The following is a 20,000-nucleotide window of genomic DNA, read 5'->3' on the forward strand; positions in this document are numbered from 1 at the left end:
AAGGGAGACTCTAAAACATGTAATTTGGAACAAAGAGTATTCTGCCACCTACACCATAACCTATGAGGCACAGAGTGTTTAGTAAAGGTTTTGCCCATGCCGGAAAATATTTTGAGTGATTCAGTATTATTAGAATGTTTCCTAGTTTCAGCAACTGACAGAAGATAGAATAAACAACAAGAAAGAAATTTTAGGATAAAAATATTTTTAAAAAATATGGAACAGACATTCTAGAGGTCTCAGGGGAAAATAGTGGGCAGATCTTGAGAAGATCCATGAGGAGTCAAAGTGAAAAGAGATAGCAATATGGAAAACACATCTGGGATCAGAGCAGGGAAGTAATTGTGCTTCATCTTTCAGGACTTTAGTGTCAATAGATGGAAAAATTAAGAGGGATGGGAATTTGGAGAACAATTGAAAATGAATCTAGTCAGAGAATCAGTGAAACCCTTTAACGAAATCAGGTAGTTATAAGGCTCAAGGTGAATAAGTTTTTCTGTGTGATAGGAGATTGTGTGAAAACTTGTCTTATGTCAAGCAAAACAAAAAGTGATGCACAGTTAGTTTATAGTTTAGAGTGTCCCAGGATCCAACTCATGCAAGCTTGGTGGTTTAGTGGTTCTGGGACTTCTCTTAAAGTCTAATGTCTAAGAAACTGGTAGTCTATCCCCTACATTCTCTAATTATCCATAAGCAGGGACTAGATACAGTGTGGCTTCCTTTTTGTCCAAAAATCTCTTGAGGTAGCAGGAGTTTCTGAGAATAGTGAAGAAGGTGATAACTTCAATTCAGGAGAAGTTTTTGGAGGATCTACTCCATTATATGGCTTGCTAGTATGTATTTCAAAGGGCATCTAGGTTGCGCAGAAGACAGAATGCTGGGTCTGAGGGCAACAAGACTCATTTCCCTGAGTTCTGAGTCTGGCCTCAGATACTTAACTGGCTGCATTACTGAGGGCATCACTTAAGTCTATTTGCCTCAATTTCCTCAGTTTTAAAATGAGCTAGAGAGGAAAATGGCAAATCATTCTAGTATCTTTGCTAAGAAAAACCCAAATGGAGTCACTAAGTGTTGGATATGACTGAAACAACTAAAAAATGATAATACTTATTTGAAACAAAAAGACAAAAGATAAGCAGTTCTTACTTTTGAGGGTTTCTGTCTTCTATATAAATCCTACAACAAAGATTATCTTTACTTCACAAGTTAGTACCAAGTTACATATTGTTTGGTTTTATCTATTTATTTATGAGTTATTTCCTCCTCAAATTTAATTATGAAGCATAATGGCATAATGATATATACACTGAATCAGTGTTAGTAGACCTGGTTTTAAATCTCAGCTCTGATCTTTACTATTAGTGTGACTTCAGGTGAGCCATTTTATCCTACAGAGGCTCAGGTTCCATCTATAAAATGAGAATGTTGGATTGAATAACCCTTAATAGCACTTTTAAATCCTAAATCCTATTACCATAGGGCATATCTATTTTTTATCACTTTGAATGTCTAGGCAGTATTGGCCATGTAACAAACACTCAATAATACTGAATTGTATACTAAAAAATCTATATTTTGTATATAGTATGATGAAAAATATTGTACTGTAACAAAATAATGTTTAATGAAGCCTTCCTTTTGTCTCTGTTCTGAAATTTCAGAACCATTTGATGGGAGGATAACAGATACTATTAACTTGCTTTGACAACCTTGCCTAACCCATGAACAAATCTCAATGAGTGTGCAAGGTTCCGTCATTTTTCTAAGTCTCACACCAGAAACTGTCATATGTATGGAAGCTGATGACTGATATCACATTAGAGCATGGCAGGTGCTTTGATTTGAGATTTTCCCAAAACCACCTGGGAGTCTTAAATCTATGAAAACATTTTGTTTCTGTAACACAAATAACTATGATATAGCATGGCTAGTACAAGCAGAGCACAGTGATGAAATAAAATTTATTTTATTGTACAATCCTTAATGTTTTCACAATGAGTAATTATTAAAAAGAAAAAAAAAGTGTGGTATACTAGAGCAATAACAGTAAGAAAGGGGGTGCTGAAGCAATAGGATTCAGATGATCATTTCTGTCATTAACTTACTGTGTCATGAATCTGAATTTCAGTAGTCTTATCTGCATAATGGAGATGATCATATTTGTCCTATGTTATTTTGTAGGTTTGTTGTAACTATCAAGATAATGCACACGAAAATTGTTTTAATGAATTCATAGCAATATACAAATATGAAGGTCTAAAATAATACAAGTATTTCTTATTTATCGCATTATAGGACTATTAATATGTCATACATAAGAATTAGACTTCTTACACTCCATCAATACTATCATTGATTTAAGTAAGATTAGGTACTCTATCTTAATATCCTATGCTGGAAAACCCTCCGCGATATCCTCCCATGGCAGCTAAGTATCTCAGTGGCTAGAACACTGGAGTCAGGAAGATAAATCCAACCACAGATGTGTACTAGCTGTGTGACTCTGGATGAGTCACTTAAATCTCTGTCTGCCTTAGCTTCCTCATCCATTAAACTGGGACAATAATAGCACCTACCTCCCAGGACTATTAAAAGGTCATATTGAATAACAATTTTATTTTACAAATTTAAGCAGCTATATAAATGCTACCTGTTATTATTTTTATTACAAAATTTATTTGGCTTAAAGGGTGGGATAGAAGTCACTACCTCAGCAGGACAACCATTCTAATTTTAACAACACACACACATAATATAGACAGTTCTAACTTTATACAATTTTCATTTTATTTAGAGAATTCTGAAAGAAATCTTCATTCCCCAAAGCACTTATGTTAACTTTACTGTAATGTGCTCTTTCTCTTTGTTCCTGCCATTTACTCTACACAGACTCCTACTTCCCATCACCAAAACCAAAACCAAGACCAAAAAAACCTCCAAGGAAAGCGGAAGAAAGGATGCAAAGAGACCTCCACCACTGGATCTGGTGCTTGGCTTGAGACTTCTAGCTCCTGGTGAAGAGATATGTTCCCTACTCAGTCCAATTGCCAGTGTGCCTGGCCCCCATGTATCTGTCTTCCATCTGTCTGCCTTTGGGTAAAATCATGTCTATCCCAATTATTGACCCCTCTTCTTGCAGATTATGTCAGGACCCCACGTCACTGGCCCTGGCTGGAGGCCCCATTCTGTCTGCTGCTATTCGTTTTTCAAGCAAGGCCCCCCACTGTGTCTGCCCCCCTTTTCCACTAACAGCAGTGTTCCTTCCCCATGTCTGTGCGTAAATTCACATTTTGTAAAAATCACTTTGCAAAATTCTTTGGAAAGGTGTAAACTTGTGTAAAGCTGGATGCAGTGTGTGTGTTGTGTGTGTGTGTGTGTGTGTGTGTGTGTAAACAGAGATAGAGACTCTTTTGAGTGTATATATGTGTGTGTGTCCATGTATATAGACTCCCTTCTAATACCAAAATAAAATCCTTATCCTTCCATCTGTTTTTTCCTAGATTTGCCACCCTGAGCAGCAAATAAATTCCTCTCAAATCAAATTGCTCTTCTGCCTCATAAATCTGTAAATACAGACAGTTGTTGTTTCTCTCCCTCATGCCACCACCCCGTCACCTTGTTATTCTTCTCCTTTCCAAGCTAAACATTCCCAATCCTTTTAACATTTCCTCTTGTGTCATGGTTTTAAATTTCTTCACCATCCCTCTCAAACACCTCTGGCTTTATTTTAACTTGCAGATTTCCCTCCTAATAGATGATATGGTTCCCACAGGTGTTTGGCAAACACAGGTTCTTGGGACTATTTCCAGTCTTTTGCATAGCAGTCAGGCTCTATTAATGCAGCCTCAGACCTTTAGCTTTTTATGGTCATATCATTACCTTGTTGCATCAAATTCTGTTGCTTCCCTTGTTCTTCATGGTATTTCAAAAAAATATTGATAGTGGCCACAAGAAAATATCTGTATTTTTTTTTCAGTGCTCTGGGAAATCGTGTGTCAATTTCTAGCCACGTCCAACTTGTGCATCCTCTTTATTCTCCTCACAACAGTATAAGAATTCTGCCTCAGGAAATCTGGGCACAGGTAGGTAAGCTTTTGTCTTATCTTTCTCCAAAACAGCCCTCTAAGTCACTTAACTTATATAACCCCTCAACTCTTCCACTAATCCTCCAGCCTTTCTAGATTCTTAAGTGTTGCCTTACTCCATTAGAATGTAAACTCCTTCAAAGCTGAGGCTATTTTTTATACACACACATTTTTGTGCATAAACATATGCATGCATGTATGTTTCACATGTGTATATATGTACGCATGTGTATATAGATTATTTTTATATATGTAAATATGAATAGATATAGATTCTGTAGAAATAGATATAATCTATAGCTATATACATCTATGTGTGTGTATGTATTCCCAGTACTTAGTATAGTGCCTTGTATGCAATAAGTAATATTTTTTTCATACATTTATTTACTGTTTAATTCATTCAGGACAAGATTGCTAGGATAGTGGCCAATAAATGTTTTTGATCACATACTTATAATTAAAAGTGAATTTTATCACACCCCACATATTCATACATTTGTTTAACTGTAAAGTATATATATGTACTACTATGAATATTATTGTATGTAATAAAATGCATGAGTATGTGATAAAATATAAAATACTATTTGACCATAGAAGAAATCAGGACTAATTAAAGCTTTGTTTTCTTTTCTTAATTTTTGAGTAGAAGGTGATGCAGTCAGAGCCACATTTTTGGTTCACACTTTGGCAACTTTGTGGGAGATGCAATTGAGAGGAGAGACCATTAGAATGCTATGAAAATAGCACTGGCAAAAGGGGAGGCTTATGGTGGTGCTTATGTTTGTATAGTAAAAAGCAGAGATACGAGGAGTGGAAAATGGCATAAGTAATGTGAACTTGAGTGAAATGAAACATAATGGTGCTCTGATCAGTAAGCAAAGTTGTGAAAGTGTTGGAATTGTGGGAAGAGTTAATACAATGATAACTTAAATAAAAATGCACCTAGTTTATTATTGTTTCTCCTTTTCAGTTCACTCTGTCTCAGTTGACTAGAAAAGGGAGGGGGAAGGATTTAGCCTTCCGGAAGCCAAGACATCAGAGTGAAAAGGTAGTCACTCTCACTCTCCCCTAGCAACCTCTGAAAACCCAGAAAATATCACCCCAGAAAAAAAAAAAAACCTGGAACACCTGAACTAGAAGAAAGACGGGGAGCAGCACTACACCAGCCCAGCTAACAGGTCTCCCAGTTCCTCAGCAAAAATAAAGGGGGCAGAACTACAGGGGAACCCAGGTGGATAAGTACCCTGCTTCATTCATCTGAAAGGAGGTGAAGAAAACAACCTAAAGGCTTCCTAAAAGCCCTGACTTGTGGATTCCAACCCAACACCAGGTGAACTGTCAGAGCTCTGCAGCCTCCAATTGTGAAGAAATCCTGAAGCCCAGGTAGTAGAACAGGCAAACACCAACACCTGGACCTCCAAGTGCCTCAGTGAGGGCAGGGAGCGGGGTCGGGGAGTTCGGGAAGGGGGAAACCTGTGGAAACCAGCTCAGAAAACCACCAGGTGCCTTGGCACTCTACCCCAAAGTAATCTCCCAGTGCATTAGCAGAAACAAGGGAGACAACACTGCAAGGGGCCCCAGGCACATAAAAACCCTGCAGCACCCATCTAAAAAGAGCTGAAGAAAGCTAAAGGAAAGGAAAAGCAGGCAATCTAGAATTGCCTGAAAGTTCCAGCCTTGTTGATTCCAGCCCAACACGAGGTAAGCTGCCAGAAATCTACCGCCTCCAATTGCCAACATAAGAGGCCCCAGCACACAAAGCCAGTGAACAAGACCTAGGCTCCCAACACAAGAAGCTTAGGTAAGTGCCCTCTGTTCCCTAGTAGGAGAGCTCAATCTCTTTAAAGGCCATTGAATAAAGAAACATCATGAGTAAAAAGAAACATACCATAGATTCATATTATGAGAAGAGTGAAGATCAAGACAGAAATTCTGAAGAAGACAACATTATCAACAAACCCAACTCTGCAACAACAAAAGGGAATGTGAACTGGTCTGAAGCCCAAAAAGCCTTCTTAGAAGAGCTGAAGAAGGATTTTAATAGTCAAATGAGAGATGTAGAAGAGTCCTTCAAAAATACAACTGGCCAATTGGAAAAAAAATAAACTGAAGTAAACAATGCCCTAAAAAACACAATTGACAAACTGGAAAAAAAAGTACCTTGAAGAAAACAAATCCCTTAAAAATACAATTGGCCAATTGAAGAAGGGAGTGCAAAAACTAACAGAAGAAAACAATCTGTTAAAACCTAGAATTGGACAAATGGAAACTAATGTCTCTGTGAGAAAACAAGAATCACTCAAACAGAAACAAAAAAAAAATGAAAAAATAGATGAAAACGTAAAATACCTCACGACTAAAACAACCAACCTGGAAAATTGACTCAGGAGAGACAATTTAAAAATTATTGGACTACCTGAAAATCATGATAAAAAAAATAGCCTGGACAGTATCTTTCAGGAAATCATAAAGGAAAACTGCCTGGAAGTCCTAGAACCAGAAGGGAAAATCACCATAGAAAGAATCCACTGATCACCACCCGAAAGAGATCCCAAATTGACAACAGCAAAGAATATAATAGCAAAATTCCAAAATTACCGGATGAAATAGAAGGTGCTGCAAGCAGCCAGAAATAAACAATTTAAATATCATGGAACTACAGGACCTTGCAGCTTCTAAACTAAAAGACCACAGGGCATGGAACATGATATTCCTTAAGACAAAGGAGCTTGGAATGCAGCCAAGGATCAATTACCCAGCAAAATTGAGCATCATTTTTCAAGGGAGGAGGTGGATATTCAACAAAATAGGAGACTTCCAAACTTTCCTGATAAAAAGACCAGAGCTCAACAAAAAATTTGATCTTCAAGTACTAGACTCAAGAAGGACTTAAAAAGGTAAATGGGACAGAAAGATGTGTGTTATTAATGAGCAGGGGGCTGTTCAAACCCCTACAAGGGAATGTGAAACTTGCAACCCTTGAGAACTGTATTGTTATTAATCCTAAAAAATGATTGGGTCAAGCAACACATCATAGAAACAATCAATAATTTCATTCAAGAGAATGACAGTAATGAGACAACATACCAAAATCTATGGGATGCAGTGAAAGCAGTTCTTAGGGGAAGTTTTATATGTCTGAATTCTTACATAAATAAAATAGAAAAAGAGGAGATTAGTGAATTGGGCATACAACTAAAAACACTAGAAAAAGAACAACTTAAAAATCCTCAACTAAACACCAAATAAGAAATTTTGAAAACCAAAGGAAAAATAGATAAAATTGAAATTAAGAAAACTATTGAACAAATAAAAAAAACTAAGGCAGGTTTTATGAAAAAAACAATAAAAAAGATAAACCTTTGGTTAATTTAATTAAAAAAAGAAAGAGAAACCAATACATAGTATCAGAAGAATGAAGGGTGAAGCTAACACCAAAAGAGGGAAATTAAAACAATAATGAGGAATTATTTTGCCGAACTATATGCCAACAAATTTGACAATCTTAGTGAAATGGATACATATTTACAAAAATATAAATTGCCCAGATTAACTGAAGAGGAAGTAAAATACTTAAATAACCCCATCTCAGAAAAAGAAATTGAACAAGCCATTGATGAACTCCCTAGGAAAAAATCTTCAGGGCCAGATGGATTTACATGCAATTCTATCAAACATTTAAAGAACAATTAATTCCAATACTATATAGACTATTTGGGAAAATAGGTGAAGAAGGAGTCTTACCAAATTCTTTTTATGATACAAATATGGTGTTGATACCTAAACCAGGAAGAGTCAAAATAGAGAAAGAAAATTATAGACCAATTTCTCTAATGAATATAGATGCAAAAATTTTAAACAAAATACTAGCAAATAGATTGCAGCAACTTATCACAAGAATAATACACTATGACCAGGTAGGATTTATACCAGGAATGCAGGGTTGGTTCAATATTAGGAAAACTATCAGCATCATTGAGCATATCAACAACAAAACCAACAGAAACCACATGATCATCTCAATAGATGTAGAAAAAGCTTTTGATAAAATACAACCCCTATTCCTATTAAAAACACTAGAAAGCATAGGTATAAATGGAGTCTTCCTTAAAATAATAAATAGCATATCTAAAACCTTCAGCAAGCATTATATGTAATGGTGACAGGCTAGAAGCATTTCCAATAAGATCGGGGGTGAAACAAGGATGTCCATTATCACCACTGTTATTCAATATTGTACTGGAAACCTTAGCTTTAGCAATAAGAGAAGAAAAAGAAATTGAAGGCATTAGAATAGGCAAAGAAGAAACAAAGCTATCACTCTTTGCAGATGACATGATGATATACTTAGAGAATCCTAGAGAATCAAGTAAAAAACTACTTGAAATAATAAACAACTTCAGCAAAGTTGCAGGCTATAAAATAAACCCACATAAATCATCAACATTTTTATATATTACCAACAAAGCCCAACAGCAAGAGATAGAAAGAGAAATCCCATTTAAACTTACTGTAGACATTATAAAATATTTAGAAGTCCACCTCCTGAAACAAACCCAGGAACTCTATGAACACAATTACAAAACACTTTTCACACAAATAAAATCAGATCTAAATAATTGGAAAAACATCAGTTGCTCATGGGTAGGCTGAGCTAATATAATAAAATATAATAAAAATGACAATCCTAAGTAAGCTAATTTACTTATTCAGTGCCATACCAATCAAACTACCAAAAAACTGTTTTATAGAATTAGAAAAAATAGTAACAAGATTCATTTGGAAAAAGAAAAGGTCCAGAATATCAAAGAACTAATGAAAAGAAATGCAGGGGAAGGTGGCCTAGCAATTCCAGATCTTAAATTGTATTATAAAGCAGCAATCATCAAAACTGCTTGGTACTGGCTAAGAAATAGGAGGTGGATCAGTGGAATAGGTTAAATATGCAAGACACAGTAGTCAATGACTATAGTAATCTATTATTTGATAAACCCAAAGACCCCAGCTTCTGGGATAAGAACCCACTCTTTGAAAAAAACTGCTGGGAAAACTGGAAAAGAGTATGGCAGAAACTAGGCATAGACCCAAATCTCACACCATATACCAAAATAAAGTCAAAATGGGTTCATGACTTAGATATAAAGGCTGATACCATAAGTAAACTGGGAGAACAAGGAATAGTTTACCTATCAGATCTATGGAGAACAGAAGAATTCATGACCAAACAGGAGATAGAGAACATTTGAAAAGCAAAATGGATAATTTTGATTACATTAAATTGAAAAGTTTTTGCACAAAAAAGCCAATGCAACTAAGATTAGAAGGAAGGTAGAAAATTGGGAAAGAATTTTTACAACCAGTCTCTCTGATAAAGGCCTCATTTCTAAAATATATAGAGAATTAAGACAAATTTATAAGAACACAAGCCATTCCCCAATTGATAAATGGTCAAAGGATATGAACAGACAGTTCTCAGATGAAGAAATTAAAGCCATCTATAGTCATATGAAAAAATGCTCTAAATTGTTATTGATTAGAGAAATGCAAATCAAAACAACTCTGAGGTACCACATCACACCTATCAGATTGGCCAACATGACAAAACAGGAAAATGATAAATGTTGGAGAAGATGTGGGAAAATTGGAACACTAATACATTGTTGGTGGAGTTGTGAAATGATCCAACCATTTTGGAGAACAATTTGGAACTATGCCCAAAGGGCTACAAAAATGTGCATACCCTTTGATCCAGCAATAGCACTTCTAGGGCTATATCCCAAAGAGATCAAACAAATGGGAAAAGGACCCACATGTACAAAAATATTCATAGCAGCTCTTTTTGTGGTGGCAAAGAATTGGAAATTGAGAGGATGCCCATCAATTGGGGAATGGCTGAGCAAGTTGTGGCATATGAATGTAATGGAATACTATTGTGCTATAAGAAATGATGAACTGGCTGACTTCAGAAAAGCCTGGAAAGACTTATATGGTCTGATGTTGAGTAAAGTGAGCAGAACCAAGAGGACTTTGTACACAATAACAGCCACATTATGCAATGACTAATATTGTTGAACTGAACCCTTCTCAGCATCACAAGGATCTAAGACATGTCCAGAGGCCTCAGGATGGAAAATGTTGTCCACATCCAAAGAAAGACCTATGGAAGTAGAATCGCTAGCACTTATTTTTACCTTCTGTTGAGTTTTGTTACATCTTTCTGATGGTTCCTCCTATTGGTTTTAATTATTACTTACAACTTCACTAGTGTGAAAATATGTTTAATGGGTATGTAAATGTAAAGCCTATATCAGACTGTGTGCCATCTTGGAGAAGGTGGAGGGGGGGAAGGGGGAGAAAAATTTTCAACTCAAAAGCTTATGGAAGTGATTGCTAATAAATCAAAATAAATTAATAAAATTAAAAACAAAAGAAAAGGGACGGGGAAGTGAACATCAAATTCAATGGTCATGGCCTTGAAGGTCAGGTAAGCTTGTGAAAGGTGCCTTCCAAAAGCATGGTTTGTTTAAGAGGGAAGAGATAGGCATTGTGGTAATGGCATTTATGCCACCCATCAACTACTTTTTTTGTGTTAATGCTGTAGTTACATGAGAATTGCTCTGACCCCAGAGCAGAAGCTAAAAAATATGGTGCTTACACAGTCAAAGGAGTGAAATGGGAAAATACATGTCAACAAAAATAGGTTTTGGCAGTATTCGGAATGAGTCCCATAATGACTTATTGTAGAAAAGGTGAGATCTCACCTGACTGCACACCTCAAGTTGATGGGTCAGAAATCACTTGAGTTCAAGAAGCAGCAATTAAGCAATGTGGGGACTTCTCAAGATCTCTTGATCTTTGAGATTTTTTTGGACTTGTTAGCTAAATCCTTTAAATTGCTTTTTCTTTTAAATTGTTGGTTAAAAACTTTTGAGTCTGAAGGTAGTCTTTAAATGTGTGATAGCTAGGTGGCAATGTGGATGGACCACTAGGCTCAGAATCAGAAAGCTTCATCTTCATTAATTAAAATCTGGGCCTCAGAAACATCATCTGTGTGACCCTGGACAAATCACTTAACCTCATTTGCCTCAGTTTCCTCATCTGTAAAAAGAACTGGAAAAGGAAATGGGAAAGCACTTCAGTATCTCTGCTAAGAAAATCCACCAAATAAATAGGAGTTATGAAGAGTCGAATATGACTAAAATAACTAATGAACAACAACAACAACAAAACAGTCCATTACTAGAGAAGAGGGAAGAAAAATAGATGGCAAAAGAAGTCAGCAGTTATCATTGCACCCAAAGTCCCAGAAATTAGATGAAGTTCCAAAGATAAGGGTATAAGACATAGCTTAGAGAAAATGCATCAGAGAAAAAGGGAACACTGAACCTAGAATCAATAGGTAATTTGGCTGCAAATTGCCAGATCATATATATCCTACTTGTACGGGCACAGGAAATCATTTTTTTGAGCCTTGGTATTCTCATCTTTAAAATAGGAATAATAATATTTGTATTGGTTACCTCAGAAAGTTATTGTGAATAAAGTGCTCTGTAAAAGTTAAAGCTCTAAAACTAGGTACCTTTAGTTTGTCTTTAGTGCATTCTGGACTGTGGCAGTATTCCCTTAAATTTCATCTCAATCATCTCTTGGAACTTAAGAAATCTGTTCAATGTGAGTATTCAGTGAGAGTTTTGAGCCGCATTTCATTAAGGTGAGTTAAGAGTCTAAGTGAGAAATAGAACAAACCTTAGCTGATGTTTTGAAAAAATCCATTAAGATAAAGATGATCCCTAATGCTAGTCATATTCTTATTGATTTAGTTTGATGAAAGCAAAACATATAAATGTAGAAAAAATAGAGATTAAACCAAATCCCATATGATCTTTCCAGGAGGATTACTTATATCTAAAGAGTTGTGTACATGCATGTGTGTATGTATGTGTATGCACGTGTGTATCTGTTTCCCCTCATCTCAAGATAGTCCCTTGAAAAATCTGGGCTTACCAGAAACAAAGAGATACCAAGAATTTTTTTTTTAATTTATTTAACTTAAAAAAAAAATAACCCACATGTGTTACATGGGAAAAAGGCTCACTCTGAGAAGAAACCCTAGGGCAATATTAATTAAAATCCTGGCTAGCACTTCATTGCTTCAGGTTCAAAGTGGAATCAATATGAAATTATTTGACTTTGTAACAGCAGAAAAGCCAGATGCCACTATCCTTATAAAAGGGCACTGTCTCAATACCATGCCTCAAGATCCTTGTTGTGAAAAGAATGAAAAGTTCTATTTAAACACAATGACATTTTAAACTTAGATTTTAAAGGAATATGTATGTGTGCATTCACACACACACATGCACACATATAATGGACTGCTTAGGTAAAAGGAGTCCTAGAGATATAATTCAACCCCTGCGTTGTACAGACAAACAAAATGAAGACCAGAGGAAGAAGTTATTTCTTCAAAGTCACAAAACTTATTTGCTGGAGAGCCAGAACTAAAGTGAAGTCTAATGATTCTCTGTCCAATGAATTGATTTCAGCGCTCACATATTTTAGCTCTGCATTAATTTTTCATTCTCATGGGATCCTAGTGGCCAGTTCATTTCATTGAGTTGGATTTCTTGTAGTATTATTGTCGTCTACAGTTTTACACTGGCCTTCCTTCTCTTAATCTTTATTCCTTCTGACAGATTTTTTCCAAAACATTTTCATTTCTCAAATTGTTTTACTGTCATCCCTTCTCCCCAACTGTGATATTTAAATGTATGAATTATCCACATTTTTAAAGGTTTGAGGGCCTTGTTTGGGTTGTTACAAAAGTTTAAGCCTACTAGAGTTGGAAGGTTAAGGTCATACCCACCAGCTGCTATTTGTAATGCTGTCTTTTACAATTATGGAAACATTTCCACATGAAATTTCCAAATAGGAAGCAGCCTCCTCCAGGACATAGACAGAGAATAGACATCCATTATTTGCTAGCCAGAACCACAGCCTTCACTGGGAGGGCTTAGCATTCTGATTTCTCCATGGGGCAGTGGTTAAAGTAGGGTGTTTTGCATTGGGAAGTCAGAGAGTTGGCGAGTGAATTCAAAGGAGAATCAATTAAAGTGTCTTTTCCAAAATCAATGTAGTATTGATTTTATTACTGTGGCCAGAGGTAGAAATGGAAAGACTAATTAAGAGAGAGGGGGTAGGAAGAAAGAAAAGTTATATGTACTGGACAATAGGTAGTGACAGGGTAAATGCAAGGAGGTTGACACTTGAATGTGACATGTAACAAGATCTTGAATATGGGAATAGCTAGGTATAGTAAACCATGTGTGTTTGAGCTAACTGATGCATCAATTGAGACAATATGGCAAAAGCTTATTCTTTCAGTCAACAAATATTTATTAAGTATTTGGGATACAATGAAACATAAAAAAATACAGTATCTGCACTCAAGGAGCTCATATTTTAATGGAGAAAACAACATGCAAATAACTCTCTCTTTCTCTCTCTGTATGCATGAATAGATAGAATTTGTTGCATTATATGTTATGTCACATCATATCATATATCATATTACATCATGTTGTATTATATCATAATATATGGTATCATATGTTATCATATCATATTATACCATACTATATCATGTTATATCATATTCTATTTTGTGTGTAGAGAAAATACATACTCATATACATAAATAGGTAGGTAGGTAGACAGAGATATATACACACATACACACCTATATGGATGGATGGTGTAAATGGAAGATAATCTCAGTGGGTGAAATGAGGAAATGGCTCTCAAAGGTGGGTGTTTTTATTTTTTAATACACTATGTCTTGTTCATTTGTTGGGAACTCTATTATCGATTGATTATTGAGTACCATGAGGTAAAACTTTTAAATAAATACGAGAATTGCAAACTGTTTTCTATAAGTTATTTTTGACATTTTAACTTATTTTTATTTATGTTCACATTCTTTTCTTTTGAAATTTTAAGTGCCAAATTCTCTCTCTCTATCCCACACCTTCTACTACCAGTCGAGAAGGCAAGCAATATGGTATAATTATGTATGTGAAATCATACAAAATATATTTTCAAGTTAGCCATAATTTAAAAAAAAAAAAGAAAAATATGGTGAGAATATTGTCCTTCATTTGGGACTCAGACTTCATCAGAACTCTGAAGGTGGATGGTATTTTTCCTCTTGAGTCCTTTGGACTTTTCTTGGATTATTATATTGATCAAAGTATCCAAGTCTTTTACAGGTGATCATCATTACAACATTGCTGTTACTGTGCACAATGATCTCCTAGTTCTCACTGCACTTTGCATCAGTTCACAAATATTTTGGCATTTATTTTCTGAAAGCACCACTCCCATCATTATAGCACAATATTACTTTATCACAACCTGTTCATCCATCCCTCAATTAATATGCATCAATTTCTAATTCTTTGCCACAAAAAAGAGAACTGCTATAAATATATTCTGTATAGATATAGATTGCCTTTTCTTTTGCTTTGATATATTTGAGATATAGAACTAATAGTGGTATTTCTGGGTCAAAGTGTGTGCACCATTTGATATTTATTTGGGTATAGCTCCAAATTGTTCTCCAATACTTGAACCCATCCACCAATAGTCTATTAGTGTACCTATTTTTCCTCCATCCTCTCCATCATTGGCTGTTTCTGATTGGTGTTTCCTCATAGTTGTTTTAATTTGCTTTTCTCTAATCAATAGTGACTTAGAACGTTTCTTCATATGACCATAGAGAGTTTTGATTTCTTCTTCTGAGAGTTACCAATTAATGTTTTTGACCATTTATCAATTGGAGAATGGCTCTTATACATTTGACTTAATTCTATACTCAGTATATATTTGGATATATAAAGATATAAAGATGAAGTCTTTATCAGAGAAATTTGCTGTAAATGTTTTTAATATTATTTCATTGTCTATGATGCCTTTTAGCATAATGTAGTTTCTCCAATTGTCTCTTTTAGTTAGCTCTATTTTTTTTTGCTTTTGCATTGTCTGAGATCGTGATTGCTACCCTTCCCTTTTTTAATTCAACTGAAGCATATTAGATCCTGTGCAATATCTTTATCTTAACTCTTTTTTTTTCTTTTTCAAGTTTGTCTCATAAACAACAAACTACTGCATTCTCATATCTAATCTATGCTGTTTCCATTTGGTGGGTGAGCTCATCCCATTCACATTCATAGTTATGTATATTACCTGTGCCTTTCCCTCCACCCTATTTTCTTCAGTTTCTTCCTCTATGTCTCTTTTTGTCTTGTTCCTCCTCAAAAGTCTATTTTGTTTTGTTAAAAGAGTTCTTCTGGGTGCCTACCCTTAATCTACCATCTTCAAAGATAGAAGATTTGTACTGAGTCTTGAAGGAAGCCTGGAAAGCCAGGAGACTCTAGCATTGTCAGATAGCTAAGAAAAATTATTTTGTTTCAATGTGGCAAAATTTTAGGCTCCCCTTTTGATCTTACCTATTGTCTGCAGATTGTGGTAGATGATGGAAATGACTCTTTTTTTTTTGCCTGAGGTCTGAGTCACACCACCACCACTGCTGCTACTGCTGGTTTCTGAACATTCTCCTCTCTCAGTACAGTGTCCAGGGCTTCCCTACGAGGGAATGCCACTGCTGCTGAAAAGTCCTCTTTCACTCTACCCTGAATTTGTGACCTGGGATTGGTAAACAAAACTAACAATTGTTAGCTGTCCACATCACAATGTCCCAGAATGGATCTGGGGCTGCCCCATGTGGGTTTGGGACCTCTTTCTTTGTGCTACTGTACAGCTTTTCCCTGGTGCTTGAGTGCCCTGTGCTCACCATTTGCTGATGCTCCAAGCCCACCTTATTATCTGCAGACCTCTTTCTACATTCTTATGTTGATCTGGGCTAAGCAAAGGTCTGTGTGGCTTTTTCTGAATTTTTCCATCAGAATCGACTCAGGTCTATTTTATAGATCTGCTCAGAGCAGTTTCTGAAGATGGATTTTAACTCATTTTACTGATTCCAGGCTCAGTCTAACTCTTGCACCAGATAGCTGGGCAAATGAAATTACCTCTCTGATTCTCCTTTGCACCTGCAAATGCAGATAATATTATGTATCTCATAATGTTATTTTCCCCCTTTTTATCCCAATGGTTTAGTATAATTCTGAGACATGATAGGAACTTAATAAACACTAATTTATTAATTGCTTGTCCATTATTTTAAAGAGGTGATACTGACAATCTGTTGACATCCTCTCATATCAGACTTTATAATTTTGTAGATGAAGTTGTCATTTCCTTTAAATGAGATTTCATTCTGATATCCCAGGAAGTCAAATGTTTCTTGGATAAGATCCTAGTTAGACTTTTTTCTTTCTCATTTCTGTAACAGTCTTTAACTGTTTAAAACTTTCAAAACTGATGATTTACTATGTTATATACTATGACAGAACATACAATATATTCTTCTGCTCTTCTATTCATTTTTCACTTTGATGTCAATAGGTTAGGTTGAAACTGTCTTAATTATAAGCCATATCATCTTTATAGTTTTAGTATATTTTTAAGAAGACATTGTAAAATCCTTTTATTTCTAAATAGTTTATGGTCAATCTATGCACAGACTGTCAATTAAAAAACAATGATTCCCACCTATAAAATCAGTCATACGCTGTCTAATACTTCCCATCTTCCATAAAGAAATGATTCATGCTATCATCTATTTCCCCCAGATAATAGCGATACTCCCTAATTACTTTTTATATATTTTGAATCTATGCTATATTTACCTAAATGTGTATACCATCCCCTCCCAAATGTAAACACCTTGAAGGCAGACTTTTTGTTTTGTTTTGTTTTGTTTTGTTTTGTTTATTTATTTTGGTCTTTATATTCTCTAGAGTTAACACAGTGCCTGACACATATTTGGCACTCTCAATTTAATTAAATTATGTATATCTTTACTCTATAGTATTCAAACCCTTGACCTGTTGAATTTTGTATTTCTGAGTTATATATCCTGAAATGCTTCACATCATTATGCCTTATGGCCACTTTTTTTTGCATATTTCATTCATTTATTTTGATTTATCAACAATCACTTCCACATGTTTTTGACTTTAAAATTTTTCTCCTCCTTCCTCCCCAGCACACTCACCAAAATGGTGCATAATCTGATATAGGCTATACATTTACATTCCTATTAAACATATTTTCACATTAGTGAAGTTGTAAGTAAGAATTAAAACCAATAGGAGGAACCATCAAAAAGAGGAAGCAAAACTCAACAGAAGAGAAAAAAAAGATAGTGATTCAACTTTCACAATTATGATTACTACCTGTGTCTTTTTTTCCATCCTTCTCATCCCTGTTTATGCTTTTCTTTCTCCTCTCTTCCTTCCCCCATCACCAGTACTTTGCTTTTGACCATGGTCTCCTTCAGTCTCTCCTCCCTTCTATTATCCCCCTCTCCCCTCTTCCCCTTCAACCCCCACCTCTTCTTCCCTCCCTTCCATCCACCTTCCCTTTTCTTTCCCCTTTTCCCCCCTAATGCCCACAGGGCAAGTTAAATTTCCATAGGTAACTGATTATGTTATTCTTTTCTTGGGCCAAATCTGATGAGAGCAAGGTTCAAACAATGCTCACCCCCCTCCCTTCTTTCCCTCTGCAGTAATAGGATGTTCTGTCTTTTCCCCATAATGTAATTTACCCTTATCTGTCTCCTCCTTTCTCAGTACATTTTCTAAAATTAGACTAAACCACTTACTTGGATCCATTTAACCCACTTGATTAGATATTTTTTTTTTATCATTACATCAAAGTCAACTAATATCCACCCCCTTTATGTATACTCCTTTAACATGGTGTAATAACAATACAGTTCTCAAGAGTTGCAAGTGTCATCTTCCCTTGTAGGGATGTAAACAGTCTGCCCTTATTAACAACATTTTGTATCTTTCTGTCCCATTTACCTTTTTATGTCTTTCTTGAATCTTGGACTTGAAGATCAAATTTTTTGTTGAGCTCTGGTCTTTTTATGAGGAAGGTTTGGAAGTCCCCTATTTCACTGAATATCTGTCTTCTCCCTTGAAAAATCATGCTCATTTTTGCAGTGTATTTGATCCTTTGCAGCAATCCAAGCTCCTTTGTCTTATGGAATATTATGTTCCATGCCCTGAGGTCTTTTAATGTAGAAGCTGCAAGGTCCTGTGTAATCCTGACTGTGGTTCCATGATATTTAAATTGTTTCTTTCTGGCTGCTTGCAGCACCTTCTCTTTCATCTGGTAATTTTGGAATTTTGCTATTATATTCCTTGGCATTGTCAATTTCGGATCGCTTTCACATGGTGAGCAGCGTATTCTTTCTATGGTTATTTTACCTTCTGGTTCTAGGATTTCAGGGCAGTTTTCCTTTATGAGTTTCTGAAAGATATTATCCAGGCTCTTTTTTTCATCATGATTTTCAGGTAGTCCAATGACTTTTAAATTGTCTCTCCTGTATTGATTTTCCAGGTCAGTTGTTTTACCAATAAGGTATTTTAAGTTTTCATTCATTTTTTCATTTTTTTGTTTCTGTTTGACTGATTCTTGCTCTCTCATAGAGTCATTAGTTTCCATTTGTCCAATTCTAGTTTTTAACAGATTGTTTTTCTGTTAGTTTTTGTACTTCCTTCTTCAATTGGCCAATTGTATTTTTAAGGGATTTGTTTTCTTCAGTGTACTTTTTTTCCAGTTTGCCAATTGTGTTTTTTAGGGACTTGTTTTCTTCAGTGTACTTTTTTTTCAATTGGCCAATTGTATTTTTTAAGGACTCTTCTACCTCTCTCATTAGACTTTTAAAATCCTTCTTGAGCTCTTCTAAGAAGGCTTTTTGGGCTTCAGACCAGTTCATATTCCCTTTTGATGTTGCAGATGTGGGTTTGTTGACAATGTTATCCCCTTCAGAATTTCCGTCTTCATCTCCACTCTTCTCATAATATGAATCTGTGGTATGTTTCTTTTTACTCATGGTCTCTTTATTCGCTGGCCTTTAAAGAGATTGAGCTCTCCTGCTGGGGAGCAGAAGGCACTGACCCAAGCTTCTTGTGTTTTGAGCCTAGGTCTTGTTCACTGGCTTTGTGTGCTGGGGCCTCTTATTCTGGCAATTGGAAGCTGTAGGTTTCTGGCAGCTTACCTCATGTTGGGCTGGAATCAGCAAGGCTGGAACTTTCAGGCAATTCTACATTGCCTCCTTTTCCTTTCCTGTAGCTTTCTTCAGCTCCTTTTAGGTGGGTGCTGCAGGGTGTTTATGTGCCTGGGGCCCCTTGCAGTGTGGTCTCCCTTGTTTCTGATAATGCACTGGGAGATTCCTTTGGGGTAGAGTGCCCAGGCACCTGGTGGTTTTCTGAGCTGGTTTCCACCAGTTCCCCCTGCCTTCACTGAGGCACTTGGAGGTCCAGGTCTTGGTGTTTGCCTGTTCTACCACCTGGGCTTCAGGATCTCCTCCTGGTTGACAGTTGGAGTTGGTGGGTTGGAATCAGCAAGGCTGGGACTTTAGAAAGACTCTAGGTTGTTTTCTTCAGCTCCTTTCAGATGAATGCTCCAGAGTATTTATCTATCTGGGGCCCTTTGTAGTGCTGCTTCCCTTATTTTGGCTGAGGCACTTGGAGACAGGTTTGCTGGGTTGCTGCACTGCTGTTCCCTGTCTTCCTTCAAGCTCAGCTGTTCCAGGTTTTGTTTTGTTTTGTTTTGTTTTTCCCTATGGTGATATTTTCTGGGTTTTCAGAGGTGGATAGGATAGGGTGAGAGAGACCACCTTTTCACTCTGCCATCTTGGCTCCCAGAAGCAGAAGCCCTTATGGCCACTTTTGCACTAAAAATGCTGAAAATTAAAACATATCCTGATTTAAGTTG

This window comes from Phascolarctos cinereus, unplaced genomic scaffold (assembly GCF_003287225.1).
Source record: "Phascolarctos cinereus isolate Bilbo 61053 unplaced genomic scaffold, phaCin_HiC Scaffold_2;HRSCAF=192, whole genome shotgun sequence".
NCBI classification, from domain to species: domain Eukaryota; kingdom Metazoa; phylum Chordata; class Mammalia; order Diprotodontia; family Phascolarctidae; genus Phascolarctos; species Phascolarctos cinereus.